The sequence below is a fragment of the Acipenser ruthenus genome, chromosome 1 (assembly GCF_902713425.1).
Source record: "Acipenser ruthenus chromosome 1, fAciRut3.2 maternal haplotype, whole genome shotgun sequence".
NCBI classification, from domain to species: Eukaryota; Metazoa; Chordata; class Actinopteri; order Acipenseriformes; family Acipenseridae; genus Acipenser; species Acipenser ruthenus.
The window spans coordinates 110,018,208-110,037,373 of NC_081189.1; the positions used below are offsets into that span (position 1 = coordinate 110,018,208).

Below are 19,166 nucleotides of genomic sequence, written 5' to 3' on the forward strand. Positions count from 1 at the left end.
TATCAAAGCCTACACGTCTGTGTCAACTAAAACTGAAGGAACTCGGTGGTGCCAGCCGTCGGGAGATGCGTCAAAAATCACACTGGACATTTCCATCAGTGCGTTCCATAGAAGTTTACCAACTAACGCATCACCATTTTCTGTCAAATATTTACGATTACGATTGTCGGCGTTAGGCAGTGTTTTAGCTGATGGACAGTACTGTCGCACAAAGTCACCAATACACACCCCTCTGCAATAAACAGTGGCTGTCCAGCAAAGCACAGCGCTCTGACAAACTCGTAACACACTCATTCTGCGCTTTCTTTTTATTAAAGCGTGCGTAAAAGCTGCATAAATGGATTGCTAGTCTCTCAGTTCACTTTCTTGTTTTAGTTTAACGTGTCGCTTATATTTCAGTATGTTCTTTTATTGTCAGTGCGAACATGCACCTCGATGCAGCAGTATTTGCAGCGCTATGCATCCTCTGCTTCATCTGACCCACTTCTGCTATTTTTGCTTTTTGTATACTTCGAAACATTTGTTTTCTTTTGAGTATTCATAAACTGATTTATGTTTTCTCCCCATTCCTCATCCACTAAAAATATGACATTTTCGTGCAAGTATTTCAATTTAGTTTTTGATCAATTACTACGCCCAGCAACTGCCACAATAATCAGTACATAACCAGGTGATAATGTGTTTGTGAAGTGACAGAGAACCACGTTTGAACCTTCTTTGATCCTCTGACGTCTAAACGTCTGCTGTATCCTAGTATGCAGGGCTGCTTATTACAATGTCAGAGTCCAAATAAAAACGAATTTGCATCAGAATATTGTGTATTTCCTATTAGAAGATAGTACTGGGAAAATATTGACTAATAGACAAACATCGGGTATCAGTCAACAACGACGTCCAGTTTAAAAAAAAAAAAAAATCCTGTAATTTTTCGGTAAAATTCGGAATAAACCGCAAACGCGGAAGAACACTACCTACACTGTATGAATCAATCAATCAATATTTATTTTACATAGCACCTTTCATAGTGGACCACCATCACAAAGCGCTTTACAACATAGTGAGGAACAATTGCATAATACATTAAATAAAGTGAAATACAGGAAATAGTATATTAAATGCAAACTGTAAGGAAAACAAATGCAAATACTTTAAATACAGGCTTAATACATGAAATACAAGGCTAGGATGTGAATTCTAAACATTGTGGATGCGTGTGTCATACAGAATCATACGAATAAGATGGAGTGAAAACCCTGAAATAGCAATTTAGACAAACAGCCAATAACAGATATCAGACTTAAAGAGCATTAAAAGCAAAAGAGAACAAGTGGGTCTTGAGAGTTGATTTGAAGCGAGCGACTGGGGGAGCTACACGCACTAAAGCTGAAGAGAGTTCCAGAGAGTCGTGGCCATGAAGCTAAAAGAGGTCTCTCCGAGTGTGGTGCACTTTTGCTTGGGTATAAGAAGCAAGCCAGAGTCAGAGGACCTCACCTTGCGTGCAGGGACATAGCGGGTCAACAGGTTGGAGAGATACTCTGGACCTGTGTGATGAAGGGCCTTGTAGGCAAGTAGGAGAATTTTGAAACTTTAAAAACGTTTAAAGGAAAATTTTGAAACTTTAAAAACGTCAGCCAAACTAGTAGGAACTTTAAAACACTCAATCGGGGAATGGACTGAAACGTTACCACGGAAAACAAGACAGCTACTGTCGAAACAAAGAATATAAGCCGGAAGACGCACTACCCCTGCCTTGCACACTGAAGCAGCAGAGTCTGAGCGACTACAAGGCTGGAGGAAGCTGCTTGGCGAGCAGAGACAGCCTGCTTTTTAACCCCTTCCCAGGCACCTAATAGGAGCAAGACCACATTGCACAGCAAAGGAATTCAACTGTAAGTGATCTGTAATAGTGTAAAGAGCTAACGGTAGGTAGGTCGACTGTACCTATTGCTTCCGACGTGGAAAATGAAAAAAAAAGTTAAAACCTACTGTATTGATGCCTGAAAAGCTACAAACTATTTGAAATACAAAATAATGAGAAATAAACAAAGATCTGAATGCTTAGGTCATGTATTATTATTATTGCTGTCCAGCATGTCTGGTGTCCTTATGCATACGTTTTTTGTTTTGTTTTGTTTTGTTTTTTTCTACTTCACGGGGCACATTTCGTCACAAATTGAGGAAATAACAGTGGTGTGTGCGACATATTAAACTATAATATATTGTATTGCTACTCCCTTGGTTTGTTTGTTTGTTTGTGTGTGTGATGGGACAAAAACAAAATAAAAAATTAAATGAAAACGATGTTTACCCTTACAGCTTCTAGGTTAATACTATATATACTGGGAAATAGCGCCCCCTGCTGATCCACAGAAAGAAAAGCTTACAGCACCTGGTATTCCCAGGTGGTCTCCCATCCAAGTACTAAGCAGGCCCAACCTTGCTTCGCTTCTGAGTTCAGATGAGATCGGGCGTTCTCAAGGTGGTATGGCCGTAAGCGAAAGAACAGGTTGGTTTCTTCTCTTTTGTAGTAATAAGTTGACATCATGGATGCGGGGTGATGTAGGGGAGTGGTTGCCAGATCTCTAATCTCGTCTGACACAAAAGGTAACATTCAAGCAGCTCTAGGCTCCACATGTGCTCAAGGCACAAAACCAACCGGGCCAATAGGAAGGCTCATATATGGAAATACGTGTTACTAGAAGCAAGCAAGCTACCCTTGGGTTTTGCAACATAAAAAAGGACATTTTTAAGGTTCTTTTCATATAGATCTATTTGTCCAACATTGTGACACCCCACAATCTTTTTTAATCTTTGACGGTACCTCTATTATTTGTTTATTTAGCAGATGCTTTTATCCAAGGCGACTTACAAAGACTAGGCTGTGTGAACTATGCATCAGCTGCAGAGTCACTTAGAACTACGTCTCACCCGAAAGACGGAGCACAAGGAGGTTAAGTGACTTGCTCAGGGTCACACAATGAGTCAGTGGCTGAGGTGAGATTTGAACCAGGGACTACCTAATTACAAGCCCTTTTCTTTAACCACTGGACCACACTGCCTCTGATTTGAAGTAGACGGTGTACAAAGTCAAACATTTGTTTAAGTCCTACATTTTACATTTTTGAATTTCGTTCACAGAGACGTGTAGGCTTTCATACAGGTCGGCTCCTCTCGTGGAACAACTCCACGTAGCTGCAGGAACGGCGTCCTGTTATAGAATGTCTGACACATCCTCTCCTCCAATGATAAACGCGTATGCAAATATAAACCGATCGCCATTGTGGGGGTTGCAATTTAGAAATACTTTTTTCTCGAAACGGAAGAAAACCATTCAATTCAGCAGAGTGGAGAGTGCTTTGTAAAAATAAATATAACGTTCCAGTGGGAAAACAGTGTTTTTCTTTTAATTGTCGACATAGGTACCATGTCCACGAAAAGTGTCTCTTGTGGACGGCCGACGACTCGGCAGGTGTACAACTCATACTTACCTGGCAGGGGAGATACCATGATCATGAAGGTGGTTCACCCAGGGTGAGGCTCGGCCATTGCACTCCGGCTGTGCTGACCCCTGCGAATTCCCCAAATGCGCGAATCTCGACTGCATAATTTCTGGTAGTGGGGGGCTGCGTCCGCGCTCTCCCCTGAAACTCAGGTCAAAGACAGAACAAACACCACGCAATCTGCAGCTCCTTATTCTATGGTTCACAAAATGACAATGCTTCAACTAGCTATGTCTTTATTCTTTTTACGTTCTCCCATATACTGGGATGTAGCTACGTGTGTATCTGCCAAAAGGAGTGGGGATCTCTATCAAAGCCTACACGTCTGTGTCAACTAAAACTGAAGGAACTCGGTGGTGCCAGCCGTCGGGAGATGCGTCAAAAATCACACTGGACATTTCCATCAGTGCGTTCCATAGAAGTTTACCAACTAACGCATCACCATTTTCTGTCAAATATTTACGATTACGATTGTCGGCGTTAGGCAGTGTTTTAGCTGATGGACAGTACTGTCGCACATAGTCACCAATACACACCCCTCTGCAATAAACAGTGGCTGTCCAGCAAAGCACAGCGCTCTGACAAACTCATAACACACTCATTCTGCGCTTTCTTTTTATTAAAGCGTGCGTAAAAGCTGCATAAATGGATTGCTAGTCTCTCAGTTCACTTTCTTGTTTTAGTTTAACGTGTCGCTTATATTTCAGTATGTTCTTTTATTGTCAGTGCGAACATGCACCTCGATGCAGCAGTATTTGCAGCGCTATGCATCCTCTGCTTCATCTGACCCACTTCTGCTATTTTTGCTTTTTGTATACTTCGAAACATTTGTTTTCTTTTGAGTATTCATAAACTGATTTATGTTTTCTCCCCATTCCTCATCCACTAAAAATATGACATTTTCGTGCAAGTATTTCAATTTAGTTTTTGATCAATTACTACGCCCAGCAACTGCCACAATAATCAGTACATAACCAGGTGATAATGTGTTTGTGAAGTGACAGAGAACCACGTTTGAACCTTCTTTGATCCTCTGACGTCTAAACGTCTGCTGTATCCTAGTATGCAGGGCTGCTTATTACAATGTCAGAGTCCAAATAAAAACGAATTTGCATCAGAATATTGTGTATTTCCTATTAGAAGATAGTACTGGGAAAATATTGACTAATAGACAAACATCGGGTATCAGTCAACAACGACGTCCAGTTTAAAAAAAAAAAAAAATCCTGTAATTTTTCGGTAAAATTCGGAATAAACCGCAAACGCGGAAGAACACTACCTACACTGTATGAATCAATCAATCAATATTTATTTTACATAGCACCTTTCATAGTGGACCACCATCACAAAGCGCTTTACAACATAGTGAGGAACAATTGCATAATACATTAAATAAAGTGAAATACAGGAAATAGTATATTAAATGCAAACTGTAAGGAAAACAAATGCAAATACTTTAAATACAGGCTTAATACATGAAATACAAGGCTAGGATGTGAATTCTAAACATTGTGGATGCGTGTGTCATACAGAATCATACAAATAAGATGGAGTGAAAACCCTGAAATAGCAATTTAGACAAACAGCCAATAACAGATATCAGACTTAAAGAGCATTAAAAGCAAAAGAGAACAAGTGGGTCTTGAGAGTTGATTTGAAGCGAGCGACTGGGGGAGCTACACGCACTAAAGCTGAAGAGAGTTCCAGAGAGTCGTGGCCATGAAGCTAAAAGAGGTCTCTCCGAGTGTGGTGCACTTTTGCTTGGGTATAAGAAGCAAGCCAGAGTCAGAGGACCTCACCTTGCGTGCAGGGACATAGCGGGTCAACAGGTTGGAGAGATACTCTGGACCTGTGTGATGAAGGGCCTTGTAGGCAAGTAGGAGAATTTTGAAACTTTAAAAACGTTTAAAGGAAAATTTTGAAACTTTAAAAACGTCAGCCAAACTAGTAGGAACTTTAAAACACTCAATCGGGGAATGGACTGAAACGTTACCACGGAAAACAAGACAGCTACTGTCGAAACAAAGAATATAAGCCGGAAGACGCACTACCCCTGCCTTGCACACTGAAGCAGCAGAGTCTGAGCGACTACAAGGCTGGAGGAAGCTGCTTGGCGAGCAGAGACAGCCTGCTTTTTAACCCCTTCCCAGGCACCTAATAGGAGCAAGACCACATTGCACAGCAAAGGAATTCAACTGTAAGTGATCTGTAATAGTGTAAAGAGCTAACGGTAGGTAGGTCGACTGTACCTATTGCTTCCGACGTGGAAAATGAAAAAAAAAGTTAAAACCTACTGTATTGATGCCTGAAAAGCTACAAACTATTTGAAATACAAAATAATGAGAAATAAACAAAGATCTGAATGCTTAGGTCATGTATTATTATTATTGCTGTCCAGCATGTCTGGTGTCCTTATGCATACGTTTTTTGTTTTGTTTTGTTTTGTTTTTTTCTACTTCACGGGGCACATTTCGTCACAAATTGAGGAAATAACAGTGGTGTGTGCGACATATTAAACTATAATATATTGTATTGCTACTCCCTTGGTTTGTTTGTTTGTTTGTGTGTGTGATGGGACAAAAACAAAATAAAAAATTAAATGAAAACGATGTTTACCCTTACAGCTTCTAGGTTAATACTATATATACTGGGAAATAGCGCCCCCTGCTGATCCACAGAAAGAAAAGCTTACAGCACCTGGTATTCCCAGGTGGTCTCCCATCCAAGTACTAAGCAGGCCCAACCTTGCTTCGCTTCTGAGTTCAGATGAGATCGGGCGTTCTCAAGGTGGTATGGCCGTAAGCGAAAGAACAGGTTGGTTTCTTCTCTTTTGTAGTAATAAGTTGACATCATGGATGCGGGGTGATGTAGGGGAGTGGTTGCCAGATCTCTAATCTCGTCTGACACAAAAGGTAACATTCAAGCAGCTCTAGGCTCCACATGTGCTCAAGGCACAAAACCAACCGGGCCAATAGGAAGGCTCATATATGGAAATACGTGTTACTAGAAGCAAGCAAGCTACCCTTGGGTTTTGCAACATAAAAAAGGACATTTTTAAGGTTCTTTTCATATAGATCTATTTGTCCAACATTGTGACACCCCACAATCTTTTTTAATCTTTGACGGTACCTCTATTATTTGTTTATTTAGCAGATGCTTTTATCCAAGGCGACTTACAAAGACTAGGCTGTGTGAACTATGCATCAGCTGCAGAGTCACTTAGAACTACGTCTCACCCGAAAGACGGAGCACAAGGAGGTTAAGTGACTTGCTCAGGGTCACACAATGAGTCAGTGGCTGAGGTGAGATTTGAACCAGGGACTACCTAATTACAAGCCCTTTTCTTTAACCACTGGACCACACTGCCTCTGATTTGAAGTAGACGGTGTACAAAGTCAAACATTTGTTTAAGTCCTACATTTTACATTTTTGAATTTCGTTCACAGAGACGTGTAGGCTTTCATACAGGTCGGCTCCTCTCGTGGAACAACTCCACGTAGCTGCAGGAACGGCGTCCTGTTATAGAATGTCTGACACATCCTCTCCTCCAATGATAAACGCGTATGCAACTATAAACCGATCGCCATTGTGGGGGTTGCAATTTAGAAATACTTTTTTCTCGAAACGGAAGAAAACCATTCAATTCAGCAGAGTGGAGAGTGCTTTGTAAAAATAAATATAACGTTCCAGTGGGAAAACAGTGTTTTTCTTTTAATTGTCGACTTAGGTACCATGTCCACGAAACCTGTCTCTTGTGGACGGCCGACGACACGGCAGGTGGACAACTCATACTTACCTGGCAGGGGAGATACCATGATCATGAAGGTGGTTCACCCAGGGCGAGGCTCGGCCATTGCACTCCGGCTGTGCTGACCCCTGCGAATTCCCCAAATGCGGGAATCTCGACTGCATAATTTCTGGTAGTGGGGGACTGCGTCCGCGCTCTCCCCTGAAACTCAGGTCAAAGACAGAACAAACACCACGCAATCTGCAGCTCGTTATTCGATGGTTCACAAAATGACAATGCTTCGACTAGCTATGTCTTTATTCTTTTTACGTTCTCCCATATACTGGGAAGTTGCTACGTGTGTTTCCGCCAAAAGGAGTGGGGATCTCTATCAAAGCCTACACGTCTGTGTCAACTAAAACTGAAGGAACTCGGTGGTGCCAGCCGTCGGGAGATGCGTCAAAAATCACACTGGACATTTCCATCAGTGCGTTCCATAGAAGTTTACCAACTAACGCATCACCATTTTCTGTCAAATATTTACGATTACGATTGTCGGCGTTAGGCAGTGTTTTAGCTGATGGACAGTACTGTCGCACAAAGTCACCAATACACACCCCTCTGCAATAAACAGCGCAAAGCACAGCGCTCTGACAAACTCATAACACACTCATTCTGCGCTTTCTTTTTATTAAAGCGTGCGTAAAAGCTGCATAAATGGATTGCTAGTCTCTCAGTTCACTTTCTTGTTTTAGTTTAACGTGTCGCTTATATTTCAGTATGTTCTTTTATTGTCAGTGCGAACATGTACCTCGATGCAGCAGTATTTGCAGCGCTATGCATCCTCTGCCTCATCTGACCCACTTCTGCTATTTTTGCTTTTTGTATACTTCGAAACATTTGTTTTCTTTTGAGTATTCATAAACTGATTTATGTTTTCTCCCCATTCCTCATCCACTAAAAATATGACATTTTCGTGCAAGTATTTCAATTTAGTTTTTGATCAATTACTACGCCCAGCAACTGCCACAATAATCAGTACATAACCAGGTGATAATGTGTTTGTGAAAGTGACAGAGAACCACGTTTGAACCTTCTTTGATCCTCTGACGTCTAAACGTCTGCTGTATCCTAGTATGCAGGGCTGCTTATTACAATGTCAGAGTCCAAATAAAAACGCATTTGCATCAAAATATTGTGTATTTCCTAGAAGATAGTACTGGGAAAATATTGACTAATAGACAAACATCGGGTATCAGTCAACAACGACGTCCAGTTTAAAAAAAAATAATAATCCTGTAATTTTTCGGTAAAATTCGGAATAAACCGCAAACGCGGAACACTACCTACACTGTATGAATCAATCAATCAATCAATCAATCAATATTTATTTTACATAGCACCTTTCATAGTGGACCACCATCACAAAGCGCTTTACAACATAGTGAGGAACAATTGCATAATACATTAAATAAAGTGAAATACAGGAAATAGTACATTAAATGCAAACTGTAAGGAAAACAAATGCAAATACTTTAAATACAGGCTTAATACATGAAATACAAGGCTAGGATGTGAATTCTAAACATTGTGGATGCGTGTGTCATACAGAATCATACGAATAAGATGGAGTGAAAACCCTGAAATAGCAATTTAGACAAACAGCCAATAACAGATATCAGGCTTAAAGAGCATTAAAAGCAAAAGAGAACAAGTGGGTCTTGAGAGTTGATTTGAAGCGAGCGACTGGGGGAGTTACACACACTAAAGCTGAAGAGAGTTCCAGAGAGTCGTGGCCATGAAGCTAAAAGAGCGCTCTCCGAGTGTGGTGCACTTTTGCTTGGGTATAAGAAGCAAGCCAGAGTCAGAGGACCTCACCTTGCGTGCAGGGACATAGCGGGTCAACAGGTTGGAGAGATACTCTGGACCTGTGTGATGAAGGGCCTTGTAGGCAAGTAGGAGAATTTTGAAACTTTAAAAACGTTTAAAGGAAAATTTTGAAACTTTAAAAACGTCAGCCAAACTAGTAGGAACTTTAAAACACTCAATCGGGGAATGGACTGAAACGTTACCACGGAAAACAAGACAGCTACTGTCGAAACAAAGAATATAAGCCGGAAGACGCACTACCCCTGCCTTGCACACTGAAGCAGCAGAGTCTGAGCGACTACAAGGCTGGAGGAAGCTGCTTGGCGAGCAGAGACAGCCTGCTTTTTAACCCCTTCCCGGGCACCTAATAGGAGCAAGACCACATTGCACAGCAAAGGAATTCAACTGTAAGTGATCTGTAATAGTGTAAAGAGCTAACGGTAGGTAGGTGGACTGTACCTATTGCTTCCGACGTGGAAAATGAAAAAAATAAGTTAAAACCTACTGTATTGATGCCTGAAAAGCTACAAACTATTTGAAATACAAAATAATGAGAAATAAACAAAGATCTGAATGCTTAGGTCATGTATTATTATTATTGCTGTCCAGCATGTCTGGTGTCCTTATGCATACGTTTTTTGTTTTGTTTTCGTTTGTTTTTTTCTACTTCACGGGGCACATTTTGTCACAAATTGAGGAAATAACAGTGGTGTGTGCGACATATTAAACTATAATATATTGTATTGCTACTCCCTTGGTTTGTTTGTTTGTTTGTGTGTGTGATGGGACAAAAACAAAATAAAAAATTAAATGAAAACGATGTTTACCCTTACAGCTTCTAGGTTAATACTATATATACTGGGAAATAGCGCCCCCTGCTGATCCACAGAAAGAAAAGCTTACAGCACCTGGTATTCCCAGGTGGTCTCCCATCCAAGTACTAAGCAGGCCCAACTTTGCTTAGTTTCTGAGATCAGGCGTTCTCAAGGTGGTATGGCCGTAAGCGAAAGAACAGGTTGGTGTCTTCTCTTTTGTAGTAATAAGTTGACATCATGGATGCGGGGTGATGTAGGGGAGTGGTTGCCAGATCTCTAATCTCGTCTGACACAAAAGGTAACATTCAAGCAGCTCTAGGCTCCACATGTGCTCAAGGCACAAAACCAACCGGGCCAATAGGAAGGCTCATATATGGAAATACGTGTTACTAGAAGCAAGCGAGCTACCCTTGGGTTTTGCAACATAAAAAAAGACATTTTTAAGGTTCTTTTCATATAGATCTATTTGTCCAACATTGTGACACCCCACAATCTTTTTTAATCTTTGACGGCACCTCTATTATTTGTTTATTTAGCAGATGCTTTTATCCAAGGCGACTTACAAAGACTAGGCTGTGTGAACTATGCATCAGCTGCAGAGTCACTTAGAACTACATCTCACCCGAAAGACGGAGCACAAGGAGGTTAAGTGACTTGCTCAGGGTCACACAATGAGTCAGTGGCTGAGGTGAGATTTGAACCAGGGACTACCTAATTACAAGCCCTTTTCTTTAACCACTGGACCACACTGCCTCTGATTTGAAGTAGACGGTGTACAAAGTCAAACATTTGGTCAAACATTTGTTTAAGTCCTACATTTTACATTTTTGAATTTCGTTCACAGAGACGTGTAGGCTTTCATACAGGTCGGCTCCTCTCGTGGAACAACTCCACGTAGCTGCAGGAACGGCGTCCTGTTATAGAATGTCTGACACATCCTCTCCTCCAATGATAAACGCGTATGCAAATATAAACCGATCGGCATTGTGGGGGTTGCAATTTAGAAATACTTTTTTCTCGAAACGGAAGAAAACCATTCAATTCAGCAGAGTGGAGAGTGCTTTGTAAAAATAAATATAACGTTCCAGTGGGAAAACAGTGTTTTTCTTTTAATTGTCGACATAGGTACCATGTCCACGAAACCTGTCTCTTGTGGACGGCCGACGACTCGGCAGGTGTACAACTCATACTTACCTGGCAGGGGAGATACCATGATCATGAAGGTGGTTCACCCAGGGCGAGGCTCGGCCATTGCACTCCGGCTGTGCTGACCCCTGCGAATTCCCCAAATGCGGGAATCTCGACTGCATAATTTCTGGTAGTGGGGGACTGCGTCCGCGCTCTCCCCTGAAACTCAGGTCAAAGACAGAACAAACACCACGCAATCTGCAGCTCCTTATTCTATGGTTCACAAAATGACAATGCTTCAACTAGCTATGTCTTTATTCTTTTTACGTTCTACCATATACTGGGATGTAGCTACGTGTGTTTCCGCCAAAAGGAGTGGGGATCTCTATCAAAGCCTACACGTCTGTGTCAACTAAAACTGAAGGAACTCGGTGGTGCCAGCCGTCGGGAGATGCGTCAAAAATCACACTGGACATTTCCATCAGTGCGTTCCATAGAAGTTTACCAACTAACGCATCACCATTTTCTGTCAAATATTTACGATTACGATTGTCGGCGTTAGGCAGTGTTTTAGCTGATGGACAGTACTGTCGCACAAAGTCACCAATACACACCCCTCTGCAATAAACAGTGGCTGTCCAGCAAAGCACAGCGCTCTGACAAACTCATAACACACTCATTCTGCGCTTTCTTTTTATTAAAGCGTGCGTAAAAGCTGCATAAATGGATTGCTAGTCTCTCAGTTCACTTTCTTGTTTTAGTTTAACGTGTCGCTTATATTTCAGTATGTTCTTTTATTGTCAGTGCGAACATGCACCTCGATGCAGCAGTATTTGCAGCGCTATGCATCCTCTGCTTCATCTGACCCACTTCTGCTATTTTTGCTTTTTGTATACTTCGAAACATTTGTTTTCTTTTGAGTATTCATAAACTGATTTATGTTTTCTCCCCATTCCTCATCCACTAAAAATATGACATTTTCGTGCAAGTATTTCAATTTAGTTTTTGATCAATTACTACGCCCAGCAACTGCCACAATAATCAGTACATAACCAGGTGATAATGTGTTTGTGAAGTGACAGAGAACCACGTTTGAACCTTCTTTGATCCTCTGACGTCTAAACGTCTGCTGTATCCTAGTATGCAGGGCTGCTTATTACAATGTCAGAGTCCAAATAAAAACGAATTTGCATCAGAATATTGTGTATTTCCTATTAGAAGATAGTACTGGGAAAATATTGACTAATAGACAAACATCGGGTATCAGTCAACAACGACGTCCAGTTTAAAAAAAAAAAAAATCCTGTAATTTTTCGGTAAAATTCGGAATAAACCGCAAACGCGGAAGAACACTACCTACACTGTATGAATCAATCAATCAATATTTATTTTACATAGCACCTTTCATAGTGGACCACCATCACAAAGCGCTTTACAACATAGTGAGGAACAATTGCATAATACATTAAATAAAGTGAAATACAGGAAATAGTATATTAAATGCAAACTGTAAGGAAAACAAATGCAAATACTTTAAATACAGGCTTAATACATGAAATACAAGGCTAGGATGTGAATTCTAAACATTGTGGATGCGTGTGTCATACAGAATCATACGAATAAGATGGAGTGAAAACCCTGAAATAGCAATTTAGACAAACAGCCAATAACAGATATCAGACTTAAAGAGCATTAAAAGCAAAAGAGAACAAGTGGGTCTTGAGAGTTGATTTGAAGCGAGCGACTGGGGGAGCTACACGCACTAAAGCTGAAGAGAGTTCCAGAGAGTCGTGGCCATGAAGCTAAAAGAGGTCTCTCCGAGTGTGGTGCACTTTTGCTTGGGTATAAGAAGCAAGCCAGAGTCAGAGGACCTCACCTTGCGTGCAGGGACATAGCGGGTCAACAGGTTGGAGAGATACTCTGGACCTGTGTGATGAAGGGCCTTGTAGGCAAGTAGGAGAATTTTGAAACTTTAAAAACGTTTAAAGGAAAATTTTGAAACTTTAAAAACGTCAGCCAAACTAGTAGGAACTTTAAAACACTCAATCGGGGAATGGACTGAAACGTTACCACGGAAAACAAGACAGCTACTGTCGAAACAAAGAATATAAGCCGGAAGACGCACTACCCCTGCCTTGCACACTGAAGCAGCAGAGTCTGAGCGACTACAAGGCTGGAGGAAGCTGCTTGGCGAGCAGAGACAGCCTGCTTTTTAACCCCTTCCCAGGCACCTAATAGGAGCAAGACCACATTGCACAGCAAAGGAATTCAACTGTAAGTGATCTGTAATAGTGTAAAGAGCTAACGGTAGGTAGGTCGACTGTACCTATTGCTTCCGACGTGGAAAATGAAAAAAAAAGTTAAAACCTACTGTATTGATGCCTGAAAAGCTACAAACTATTTGAAATACAAAATAATGAGAAATAAACAAAGATCTGAATGCTTAGGTCATGTATTATTATTATTGCTGTCCAGCATGTCTGGTGTCCTTATGCATATGTTTTTTGTTTTGTTTTCTTTTGTTTTTTTCTACTTCACGGGGCACATTTTGTCACAAATTGAGGAAATAACAGTGGTGTGTGCGACATATTAAACTATAATATATTGTATTGCTACTCCCTTGGTTTGTTTGTTTGTTTGTGTGTGTGATGGGACAAAAACAAAATAAAAAATTAAATGAAAACGATGTTTACCCTTACAGCTTCTAGGTTAATACTATATATACTGGGAAATAGCGCCCCCTGCTGATCCACAGAAAGAAAAGCTTACAGCACCTGGTATTCCCAGGTGGTCTCCCATCCAAGTACTAAGCAGGCCCAACCTTGCTTAGCTTCTGAGATCAGACGAGATCGGGCGTTCTCAAGGTGGTATGGCCGTAAGCCAAAGAACAGGTTGGTTTCTTCTCTTTTGTAGTAATAAGTTGACATCATGGATGCGGGGTGATGTAGGGGAGTGGTTGCCAGATCTCTAATCTCGTCTGACACAAAAGGTAACATTCAAGCAGCTCTAGGCTCCACATGTGCTCAAGGCACAAAACCAACCGGGCCAATAGGAAGGCTCATATATGGAAATACGTGTTACTAGAAGCAAGCGAGCTACCCTTGGGTTTTGCAACATAAAAAAAGACATTTTTAAGGTTCTTTTCATATAGATCTATTTGTCCAACATTGTGACACCCCACAATCTTTTTTAATCTTTGACGGCACCTCTATTATTTGTTTATTTAGCAGATGCTTTTATCCAAGGCGACTTACAAAGACTAGGCTGTGTGAACTATGCATCAGCTGCAGAGTCACTTAGAACTACATCTCACCCGAAAGACGGAGCACAAGGAGGTTAAGTGACTTGCTCAGGGTCACACAATGAGTCAGTGGCTGAGGTGAGATTTGAACCAGGGACTACCTAATTACAAGCCCTTTTCTTTAACCACTGGACCACACTGCCTCTGATTTGAAGTAGACAGTGTTCAAAGTCAAACATTTGTTTAAGTCCTACATTTTACATTTTTGAATTTCGTTCACAGAGACGTGTAGGCTTTCATACAGGTCGGCTCCTCTCGTGGAACAACTCCACGTAGCTGCAGGAACGGCGTCCTGTTATAGAATGTCTGACACATCCTCTCCTCCAATGATAAACGCGTATGCAACTATAAACCGATCGGCATTGTGGGGGTTGCAATTTAGAAATACTTTTTCTCGAAACGGAAGAAAACCATTCAATTCAGCAGAGTGGAGAGTGCTTTGTAAAAATAAATATAACGTTCCAGTGGGAAAACAGTGTTTTTCTTTTAATTGTCGACATAGGTACCATGTCCACGAAAAGTGTCTCTTGTGGACGGCCGACGACTCGGCAGGTGTACAACTCATACTTACCTGGCAGGGGAGATACCATGATCATGAAGGTGGTTCACCCAGGGCGAGGCTCGGCCATTGCACTCCGGCTGTGCTGACCCCTGCGAATTCCCCAAATGCGGGAATCTCGACTGCATAATTTCTGGTAGTGGGGGACTGCGTCCGCGCTCTCCCCTGAAACTCAGGTCAAAGACAGAACAAACACCACGCAATCTGCAGCTCGTTATTCGATGGTTCACAAAATGACAATGCTTCGACTAGCTATGTCTTTATTCTTTTTACGTTCTCCCATATACTGGGAAGTTGCTACGTGTGTTTCCGCCAAAAGGAGTGGGGATCTCTATCAAAGCCTACACGTCTGTGTCAACTAAAACTGAAGGAACTCGGTGGTGCCAGCCGTCGGGAGATGCGTCAAAAATCACACTGGACATTTCCATCAGTGCGTTCCATAGAAGTTTACCAACTAACGCATCACCATTTTCTGTCAAATATTTACGATTACGATTGTCGGCGTTAGGCAGTGTTTTAGCTGATGGACAGTACTGTCGCACAAAGTCACCAATACACACCCCTCTGCAATAAACAGCGCAAAGCACAGCGCTCTGACAAACTCATAACACACTCATTCTGCGCTTTCTTTTTATTAAAGCGTGCGTAAAAGCTGCATAAATGGATTGCTAGTCTCTCAGTTCACTTTCTTGTTTTAGTTTAACGTGTCGCTTATATTTCAGTATGTTCTTTTATTGTCAGTGCGAACATGTACCTCGATGCAGCAGTATTTGCAGCGCTATGCATCCTCTGCCTCATCTGACCCACTTCTGCTATTTTTGCTTTTTGTATACTTCGAAACATTTGTTTTCTTTTGAGTATTCATAAACTGATTTATGTTTTCTCCCCATTCCTCATCCACTAAAAATATGACATTTTCGTGCAAGTATTTCAATTTAGTTTTTGATCAATTACTACGCCCAGCAACTGCCACAATAATCAGTACATAACCAGGTGATAATGTGTTTGTGAAGTGACAGAGAACCACGTTTGAACCTTCTTTGATCCTCTGACGTCTAAACGTCTGCTGTATCCTAGTATGCAGGGCTGCTTATTACAATGTCAGAGTCCAAATAAAAACGCATTTGCATCAAAATATTGTGTATTTCCTAGAAGATAGTACTGGGAAAATATTGACTAATAGACAAACATCGGGTATCAGTCAACAACGACGTCCAGTTTAAAAAAAAAAAATAATCCTGTAATTTTTCGGTAAAATTCGGAATAAACCGCAAACGCGGAACACTACCTACACTGTATGAATCAATCAATCAATCAATCAATCAATATTTATTTTACATAGCACCTTTCATAGTGGACCACCATCACAAAGCGCTTTACAACATAGTGAGGAACAATTGCATAATACATTAAATAAAGTGAAATACAGGAAATAGTACATTAAATGCAAACTGTAAGGAAAACAAATGCAAATACTTTAAATACAGGCTTAATACATGAAATACAAGGCTAGGATGTGAATTCTAAACATTGTGGATGCGTGGGTCATACAGAATCATACGAATAAGATGGAGTGAAAACCCTGAAATAGCAATTTAGACAAACAGCCAATAACAGATATCAGGCTTAAAGAGCATTAAAAGCAAAAGAGAACAAGTGGGTCTTGAGAGTTGATTTGAAGCGAGCGACTGGGGGAGTTACACACACTAAAGCTGAAGAGAGTTCCAGAGAGTCGTGGCCATGAAGCTAAAAGAGCGCTCTCCGAGTGTGGTGCACTTTTGCTTGGGTATAAGAAGCAAGCCAGAGTCAGAGGACCTCACCTTGCGTGCAGGGACATAGCGGGTCAACAGGTTGGAGAGATACTCTGGACCTGTGTGATGAAGGGCCTTGTAGGCAAGTAGGAGAATTTTGAAACTTTAAAAACGTTTAAAGGAAAATTTTGAAACTTTAAAAACGTCAGCCAAACTAGTAGGAACTTTAAAACACTCAATCGGGGAATGGACTGAAACGTTACCACGGAAAACAAGACAGCTACTGTCGAAACAAAGAATATAAGCCGGAAGACGCACTACCCCTGCCTTGCACACTGAAGCAGCAGAGTCTGAGCGACTACAAGGCTGGAGGAAGCTGCTTGGCGAGCAGAGACAGCCTGCTTTTTAACCCCTTCCCGGGCACCTAATAGGAGCAAGACCACATTGCACAGCAAAGGAATTCAACTGTAAGTGATCTGTAATAGTGTAAAGAGCTAACGGTAGGTAGGTGGACTGTACCTATTGCTTCCGACGTGGAAAATGAAAAAAATAAGTTAAAACCTACTGTATTGATGCCTGAAAAGCTACAAACTATTTGAAATACAAAATAATGAGAAATAAACAAAGATCTGAATGCTTAGGTCATGTATTATTATTATTGCTGTCCAGCATGTCTGGTGTCCTTATGCATACGTTTTTTGTTTTGTTTTCTTTTGTTTTTTTCTACTTCACGGGGCACATTTTGTCACAAATTGAGGAAATAACAGTGGTGTGTGCGACATATTAAACTATAATATATTGTATTGCTACTCCCTTGGTTTGTTTGTTTGTTTGTGTGTGTGATGGGACAAAAACAAAATAAAAAATTAAATGAAAACGATGTTTACCCTTACAGCTTCTAGGTTAATACTATATATACTGGGAAATAGCGCCCCCTGCTGATCCACAGAAAGAAAAGCTTACAGCACCTGGTATTCCCAGGTGGTCTCCCATCCAAGTACTAAGCAGGCCCAACTTTGCTTAGTTTCTGAGATCAGGCGTTCTCAAGGTGGTATGGCCGTAAGCGAAAGAACAGGTTGGTTTCTTCTCTTTTGTAGTAATAAGTTGACATCATGGATGCGGGGTGATGTAGGGGAGTGGTTGCCAGATCTCTAATCTCGTCTGACACAAAAGGTAACATTCAAGCAGCTCTAGGCTCCACATGTGCTCAAGGCACAAAACCAACCGGGCCAATAGGAAGGCTCATATATGGAAATACGTGTTACTAGAAGCAAGCGAGCTACCCTTGGGTTTTGCAACATAAAAAAAGACATTTTTAAGGTTCTTTTCATATAGATCTATTTGTCCAACATTGTGACACCCCACAATCTTTTTTAATCTTTGACGGCACCTCTATTATTTGTTTATTTAGCAGATGCTTTTATCCAAGGCGACTTACAAAGACTAGGCTGTGTGAACTATGCATCAGCTGCAGAGTCACTTAGAACTACATCTCACCCGAAAGACGGAGCACAAGGAGGTTAAGTGACTTGCTCAGGGTCACACAATGAGTCAGTGGCTGAGGTGAGATTTGAACCAGGGACTACCTAATTACAAGCCCTTTTCTTTAACCACTGGACCACACTGCCTCTGATTTGAAGTAGACGGTGTACAAAGTCAAACATTTGGTCAAACATTTGTTTAAGTCCTACATTTTACATTTTTGAATTTCGTTCACAGAGACGTGTAGGCTTTCATACAGGTCGGCTCCTCTCGTGGAACAACTCCACGTAGCTGCAGGAACGGCGTCCTGTTATAGAATGTCTGACACATCCTCTCCTCCAATGATAAACGCGTATGCAAATATAAACCGATCGGCATTGTGGGGGTTGCAATTTAGAAATACTTTTTTCTCGAAACGGAAGAAAACCATTCAATTCAGCAGAGTGGAGAGTGCTTTGTAAAAATAAATATAACGTTCCAGTGGGAAAACAGTGTTTTTCTTTTAATTGTCGACATAGGTACCATGTCCACGAAACCTGTCTCTTGTGGACGGCCGACGACTCGGCAGGTGGACAACTCATACTTACCTGGCAGGGGAGATACCATGATCATGAAGGTGGTTCACCCAGGGCGAGGCTCGGCCATTGCACTCCGGCTGTGCTGACCCCTGCGAATTCCCCAAATGCGGGAATCTCGACTGCATAATTTCTGGTAGTGGGGGACTGCGTCCGCGCTCTCCCCTGAAACTCAGGTCAAAGACAGAACAAACACCACGCAATCTGCAGCTCCTTATTCTATGGTTCACAAAATGACAATGCTTCAACTAGCTATGTCTTTATTCTTTTTACGTTCTACCATATACTGGGATGTAGCTACGTGTGTTTCCGCCAAAAGGAGTGGGGATCTCTATCAAAGCCTACACGTCTGTGTCAACTAAAACTGAAGGAACTCGGTGGTGCCAGCCGTCGGGAGATGCGTCAAAAATCACACTGGACATTTCCATCAGTGCGTTCCATAGAAGTTTACCAACTAAC

The 19,166-nt window shown here is 41.5% G+C and overlaps 8 non-coding genes and 2 pseudogenes across 8 annotated transcripts; 5 read left to right on the forward strand and 5 right to left on the reverse strand.

Moving 5' to 3' along the window:
* Positions 1-2,377: 2,377 nt before the first annotated feature.
* On the reverse strand, positions 2,378-2,496 carry LOC131696914 (5S ribosomal RNA). Its single transcript, XR_009306801.1, has one exon. It is a non-coding gene; the product is annotated as a 5S ribosomal RNA (ribosomal RNA).
* Positions 2,497-3,480: 984 nt separating this feature from the next.
* On the forward strand, positions 3,481-3,644 carry LOC131696915 (U1 spliceosomal RNA). Its single transcript, XR_009306802.1, has one exon. It is a non-coding gene; the product is annotated as a U1 spliceosomal RNA (small nuclear RNA).
* A 2,541-nt stretch (positions 3,645-6,185) lies between these two features.
* Positions 6,186-6,304, reverse strand: LOC131696872 (5S ribosomal RNA). Its single transcript, XR_009306762.1, has one exon. It is a non-coding gene; the product is annotated as a 5S ribosomal RNA (ribosomal RNA).
* Positions 6,305-7,288: 984 nt separating this feature from the next.
* Positions 7,289-7,452, forward strand: LOC131696899 (U1 spliceosomal RNA). The gene has a single exon (XR_009306785.1). It is a non-coding gene; the product is annotated as a U1 spliceosomal RNA (small nuclear RNA).
* A 2,540-nt stretch (positions 7,453-9,992) lies between these two features.
* Positions 9,993-10,101, reverse strand: LOC131696886 (5S ribosomal RNA; annotated as a pseudogene).
* A 996-nt stretch (positions 10,102-11,097) lies between these two features.
* On the forward strand, positions 11,098-11,261 carry LOC131696900 (U1 spliceosomal RNA). Its single transcript, XR_009306786.1, has one exon. It is a non-coding gene; the product is annotated as a U1 spliceosomal RNA (small nuclear RNA).
* Positions 11,262-13,801: 2,540 nt separating this feature from the next.
* On the reverse strand, positions 13,802-13,920 carry LOC131696877 (5S ribosomal RNA). The gene has a single exon (XR_009306769.1). It is a non-coding gene; the product is annotated as a 5S ribosomal RNA (ribosomal RNA).
* Positions 13,921-14,903: 983 nt separating this feature from the next.
* LOC131696902 (U1 spliceosomal RNA) lies at positions 14,904-15,067 on the forward strand. Its single transcript, XR_009306789.1, has one exon. It is a non-coding gene; the product is annotated as a U1 spliceosomal RNA (small nuclear RNA).
* Positions 15,068-17,606: 2,539 nt separating this feature from the next.
* Positions 17,607-17,715, reverse strand: LOC131696887 (5S ribosomal RNA; annotated as a pseudogene).
* A 996-nt stretch (positions 17,716-18,711) lies between these two features.
* On the forward strand, positions 18,712-18,875 carry LOC131696903 (U1 spliceosomal RNA). The gene has a single exon (XR_009306790.1). It is a non-coding gene; the product is annotated as a U1 spliceosomal RNA (small nuclear RNA).
* Positions 18,876-19,166: the final 291 nt, after the last annotated feature.